The sequence below is a fragment of the Hyla sarda genome, unplaced genomic scaffold (assembly GCF_029499605.1).
Source record: "Hyla sarda isolate aHylSar1 unplaced genomic scaffold, aHylSar1.hap1 scaffold_1479, whole genome shotgun sequence".
Classification (NCBI taxonomy): Eukaryota; Metazoa; Chordata; class Amphibia; order Anura; family Hylidae; genus Hyla; species Hyla sarda.
The window spans coordinates 41,997-49,036 of record NW_026608111.1 but is presented as its reverse complement, the minus strand read 5'-3'; positions in this window follow the sequence as shown (position 1 = coordinate 49,036).

Sequence of the window (7,040 nt, the reverse complement as noted above, 5' to 3'; positions counted from 1 at the left end):
CATGCTTGGGTTTTTTGTTTGCGCTTTTTCCTTTGGTGTTGGTTGTGGGACTTTGGGTGCTTGCTTCGGCAGTTCATGTTCTAGGATTGTAACGGTACTGTGTGGGTTGGCGTGGCCCCTGTGCTTGATTGCGCTATAATTTGGTGATGCTTTTCTTTTTTGGGTGTGATTTGAGTGATCGGGGGCGTTTTGTCGGTCTGACATTTGGGGCGTTGTCACTGTTATTATTTCTTTCTTTCGGCTTTCTTCCTGCGCTCGGCTTGTTGCACCTAGTGCTTCGCTGTTTGGAGATAAGGTTTATTTTGCGGCTGTACTCCCTGGGGTCGGTATTGGGTGTTGACGCTTTGTCCCGTTCTCTGGCAGTGGTTCCGGAGGTTGCTCCCTCGGGTGGAGTCGGAAGGTTTGCTCATGTGGCTGTGGAATGGGAGACCACCTCGGGTTCGGGTCCCGGGGTAGGACTGAGTGATACAGTTGTGGTTAAATTTTCGGCCTGTGGGTCATCGTGGAGATTGGTGTATTTCTTGGTCCGCTTTAGTGGCTCCTGCGACTTGGTCGCACTCACGGTGAGGCGCTTGCGAGTAGTTGGGGTTGGTGTGGAGGCCGGGATGTCTACAGTCAAGGAGGGTCCCGAAGGTTCCAAATGTGTCTGTGGATAGGGGTTTTGTTTTTTGTACCTACAAGGTTCTGCTGTTTGACTTCCTATTTCGTTTTGATAGGCTGTGATAAAATAAGTTAACTGCTGTGTCTCCTATCCAAGGAGGTTCGAGATTTGGGCTGTATTCTGCATGTATCCAATTAACATTTTTAGTATGTGACGCTGGGTATCTTCACCTGTTCGTGTGAATCACCTACTACTCAGTGCAAAAAAAAAAAAAGGGTGCTTTCCCACTGTGCTGCGATCCAGTGGGGTGAGGTTGCCGCATGGCGGGGGGTGATTTTTCTTTTCTGCTTTGCGGTTGGTGGGATGTTGGTGTATACCTAGGGGCTGGGCCCGTGAGCGGGTGGCCTTGCTGTCGGCGACCGTTTTTTCCTATCAGTTTTTGGGTCGCTTGGTGGCGGCTGTGGGTCGGATTTTTGGTTGTCGCTTTTGCGTCGTTTTTTCTGATCCGAGGTTTTGCTCTGGCTTTTTTCGGGGCTAGGTGGATGGGGCACTTTCTTTCTCCTCGTCTCCTTCCATGACACTTGGGTGTCTGATGTGTTTTTTGGGTGCCTATTTTGTGCGTTTTCAGGTCCGTCGGTCCGAGATTGCTTAGGCGATCTGGGACACACAGCTTGTGCTGCATGAGGGTCCACGAATGACTGTTTTTTCCGGTTGTCGTCCTATTGTTGACTGGACTGCGGTGGGGGCCTCCCCCCCCCCTTTTTCTTTTATGCTCCCCGCCCTCGATTGTCTGTTTTGGGTTTTGGCTTCTCTTTGTAGGAGGGGGTGTTGTGAGTTTGGGATTCGCTCTCTTTTTGTGTCGGTGTCGGCGGAGAGGGCTCAGTTTCGGGAGAGGGTAGCGCAGCGCGTGGGGCGCGGGCGATCTGCATGTTGCGTTGCTATTTTCGCCCAGTTTGATGTTTTCCACATGTGTTTTTGTTTTGCGAGCGGCTTTCCGCAAGGTGGTGCGAGTGCTGCGGCACTCTTCGGTGTATGGGCGAGTCTGAGAAATGAGTTCACACAAGAGTTAGTGAATACAAAAAAAATAAAAAAAATAAAATAAAATGCAAAAACATAGGACCTGGCGGCAGGTACCTCGGATTTCCTGGAGAGGTTATGTGTTGGGCGAATTTCCTGGAGAGGAAATGTGTTGGGCGACTTTCCTGGAGAGGAAATGTGTTGGGTGTGTTCGGGGGGCTGAGTTGGCCCCAGGTGTTGGCTATCCAGTATCTCTTGGGTGGGGGTCGGAGCCCAGTGTAGGGCTAACTGGTCTCCTCCGTGGCGGTAAGAAGACGGTGAAAGCGGGGTCAACCCGGGGTAGACCTCCACACAGGACAGTGTGGCAGCACCTCTCGGGTTGGCAAGAAGCCAATCGGTGTCTTTGTTACAGTTAAATTGTTATTTATATAAGTAATTTTATAAATAAAGCTTTGGCCGATCCCCACCCACGGAAAAGTTGAATTGTTGTTGTGTCAGTTATTATTTAATTAATTATTGTAGTAAGGGGGAGGGGTAGTTATAGCCTGCTCGGAGCTAATTGGGTCTCAACAGTCTGGAGGGGCAAGCTGTGCATAACTAGCTTGCCCCCTGACTGGTGAGCAGTTAAGGGGTTAAGAAATATACAGGCAATGTTTTTTAGCCCCCTCCCCCGCCTGTAAAAACCTGTTGCTAACTATAGTGGTATGTCCCATGGGTGGGGGGGAAGGAGTGCACCAATCAGGGGTCTAATAGTTTCCCGGGCTTTCAGGGGCCCTCCCCTGGGTATTTATAGCTGTGGTGCCTCCCTTCCCCCCTCAATCTGCCCAGGACCCGGAGTTTTGCCCTCCCTCCCTCCCTTTTTGTATCTCTGTTTATTGTAAGTCACAGCTTGGCGGTAAGAAGACGGTGAAAGCGGGGTCAACCCGGGGTAGACCTCCACACAGGACAGTGTGGCAGCACCTCTCGGGTTGGCAAGAAGCCAATAGGTGTCTTTGTTACAGTTAAATTGTTATTTATATAAGTAATTTTATAAATAAAGCTGTGGCCGATCCCCACACACGGAAAAGTTGAATTGTTGTTGTGTCAGTTATTATTTAATTAATTATTGTAGTAAGGGGGAGGGGTAGTTATAGCCTGCTCGGAGCTAATTGGGTCTCAACAGTCTTGCAAACTTCAGCTCCTCTCTGAGGCCTCTTAGTTGTTTTCCGAGCTGTTCATACTGAGCCATCTTGGCCTGGATTTTGGACCCAAAGCTGGCCAGGGATTCTCTGGGCCCCTTTACCCCCCATTGCTGGGGTTCTGAGGAAACAGATGCAGACTTTCCACTCCGCTGCCTGGATGAGCTTCTGCTGGAAGCTTTGCAGCTCCCAGCTGAGGTCGGGGGAGGGGGCCCCACATGGCTGTGGACCCTGGTGGATCTCCTCACCCCATCCTGACTACTGGCTGTTGCATTTTCCTTTGCACACCCCGCCAGCCGAGAACGGGGGGGGGGGGTGCAAGATGAAGCCCCAGCTTCCCGGGGCTCCATAGCAGGAAAACCTACCCAGGTGTCTGCCACACACCTGGGGAGGGGTGGAAGAAAATCACTGCTTCTCTGGGAAACTCTGGAGCTCAGCAGAACACACCTTCTCTCCAGAGCTGTACTCACTATTCTGCTGGTGAGGTCACTGTGTACATACATTACATTACTTATCCTGTATTGATCCTGAGTTATATCCTGTATTATGCACCAGAGCTGTACTCACTATTCTGCTGGTGAGGTCACTGTGTACATACATTACATTACTGATCCTGTACTGATCCCGAGTGTGTGTGGGATGGGGGTGGGGGAGCGGGGGGCCCCAAAAAAAAATTGCTTGCTCAGGGTCCAATCAAAATTAAAGATAGCCCTGTCCATTATACATACACTGTACAGCAATCATACATCCATTATACATACACTGTGTCTGTGACTGTACAACAATCATACATCCAATCCATTATTAATGGATTGGAGGTATGCTTGCTGTACAGTCACAGTGTATGTATAATGGAGGTATGATTGCTGTACAGTGTATGTATAATGGAGGTATGCTTGCTGTACAGTGTATGTATAATGGAGGTATGCTTGCTGTACAGTGTATGTATAATGGAGGTATGCTTGCTGTATAGTGTATGTATAATGGATGTATGATTGCTGTACAGTCAGTGTATGTATAATGGAGGTATGCTTGCTGTTCAGTCAGTGTATGTATAATGGATGTATGATTGCTGTACAGTCACAGTGTATGTATAATGGATGTATGATTGCTGTACAGTTTATGTATAATGGAGGTATGCTTGCTGTACAGTGTATGTATAATGGATGTATGATTGCTGTACAGTCACAGTGTATGTATAATGGAGGTATGCTTGCTGTACAGTGTATGTATAATGGAGGTATGCTTGCTGTACAGTGTATGTATAATGGAGGTATGATTGCTGTACAGTGTATGTAAAATGGAGGTATGATTGCTGTACAGTGTATGTATAATGGAGGTATGATTGCTGTACAGTGTATGTATAATGGAGGTACGCTTGCTGTACAGTGTATGTATAATGGATGTATGATTGCTGTACAGTGTATGTATAATGGATGTATGATTGCTGTACAGTCACAGGGTATGTATAATGGAGGTATGCTTGCTGTACAGTGTATGTATAATGGATGTATGATTGCTGTACAGTCACAGTGTATGTATAATGGAGGTACGCTTGCTGTACAGTGTATGTATAATGGATGTTTGATTGCTATACAGTCACAGTGTATGTATAATGGATGTATGATTGCTGTACAGTCAGTGTATGTATAATGGATGTATGATTGCTGTACAGTGTATGTATAATGGATGTATGATTGCTGTACAGTCACAGTGTATGTATAATGGATGTATGATTGCTGTACAGTGTATGTATAATGGATGTATGATTGCTGTACAGTGTATGTATAATGAATGTATGATTGCTGTACAGTGTATGTATAATGGATGTATGATTGCTGTACAGACACAGTGTATGTATAATGGATGTATGATTGCTGTACAGTGTATGTATAATGAATGTATGATTGCTGTACAGTGTATGTATAATGGATGTATGATTGCTGTACAGTCACTGTGTATGTATAATGAATGTATGCTTGCTGTACAGTGTATGTATAATGGATGTATGATTGCTGTACAGTGTATGTATAATGGATGTATGATTGCTGTACAGTGTATGTATAATGGATGTATGATTGCTGTACAGTGTATGTATAATGGATGTATGATTGCTGTACAGTGTATGTATAATGGAGGTATGCTTGCTGTACAGTGTATGTATAATGGAGGTATGATTGTTGTACAGTGTATGTATAATGGATGTATGATTGCTGTACAGTGTATGTATAATGGATGTATGATTGCTGTACAGTGTATGTATAATGGATGTATGATTGCTGTACAGTGTATGTATAATGGATGTATGATTGCTGTACAGTGTATGTATAATGGATGTATGATTGCTGTACAGTGTATGTATAATGGATGTATTATTGCTGTACAGTGTATGTATAATGAATGTATGATTGCTGTACAGTGTATGTATAATGGAGGTATGCTTGCTGTACAGTGTATGTATAATGGATGTATGATTGCTGTACAGTGTATGTATAATGGATGTATGATTGCTGTACAGTGTATGTATAATGGATGTATGATTGCTGTACAGTGTATGTATAATGGATGTATGATTGCTGTACAGTGTATGTATAATGAATGTATGATTGCTGTACAGTGTATGTATAATGGAGGTATGCTTGCTGTACAGTGTATGTATAATGGATGTATGATTGCTGTACAGTGTATGTATAATGGAGGTATGCTTGCTGTACAGTGTATGTATAATGGATGTATGATTGCTGTACAGTGTATGTACAATGGATGTATGATTGCTGTACAGTGTATGTATAATGGAGGTATGATTGCTGTACAGTGTATGTATAATGAATGTATGATTGCTGTACAGTGTATGAATAAAGGAGGTATGATTGCTGTACAGTGTATGTATAATGGAGGTATGATTGCTGTACAGTGTATGTATAATGAATGTATGATTGCTGTACAGTGTATGTATAATGGAGGTATGATTGCTGTACAGTGTATGTATAATGGATGTATGATTGCTGTACAGTGTATGTATAATGAATGTATGATTGCTGTACAGTGTATGTATAATGGATGTATGATTGCTGTACAGTGCATGTATAATGAATGTATGATTGCTGTACAGTGTATGTATAATGGAGGTATGCTTGCTGTACAGTGTATGTATAATGGATGTATGATTGCTGTACAGTGTATGTATAATGGATGTATGATTGCTGTACAGTGTATGTATAATGGATGTATGATTGCTGTACAGTGTATGTATAATGAATGTATGATTGCTTTACAGTGTATGTATAATGGAGGTATGCTTGCTGTACAGTGTATGTATAATGGATGTATGATTGCTGTACAGTGTATGTATAATGGATGTATGATTGCTGTACAGTGTATGTATAATGAATGTATGATTGCTGTACAGTGTATGTATAATGGAGGTATGATTGCTGTACAGTGTATGTATAATGAATATATGATTGCTGTACAGTGTATGTATAATGGATGTATGATTGCTGTACAGTGTATGTATAATGGAGGTATGCTTGCTGTACAGTGTATGTATAATGGATGTATGATTGCTGTACAGTGTATGTATAATGGAGGTATGCTTGCTGTACAGTGTATGTATAATGGAGGTATGCTTGCTGTACAGTGTATGTATAATGGTTGTATGATTTCTGTACAGTGTATGTATAATGGAGGTATGATTGCTGTACAGTGTATGTATAATGGAGGTATGCTTGCTGTACAGTGTATGTATAATGGATGTATGATTGCTGTACAGTGTATGTATACTGAATGTATGATTGCTGTACAGTGTATGTATAATGGAGGTATGCTTGCTGTACAGTGTATTTATAATGGATGTATGATTGCTGTTCAGTGTATGTATAATGAATGTATGATTGCTGTACAGTGTATGTATAATGGATGTATGATTGCTGTACAGTGTATGTATAATGGATGTATGATTGCTGTACAGTGTATGTATTATGTAGGTATGATTGCTGTACAGTGTATGTATAATGAATGTATGATTTCTGTACAGTGTATGTATAATGGAGGTATGATTGCTGTACAGTGTATGTATAATGGAGGTATGATTGCTGTACAGTGTATGTATAATGAATATATGATTGCTGTACAGTGTATGTATAATGGAGGTATGATTGCTGTACTGGGAGCAAACTGAGCGGGGGAACCCCTGGCGTAGTGGCGTCTTGACGGGGGTTTTAGTGGCCCTCCCAGATGTTAGT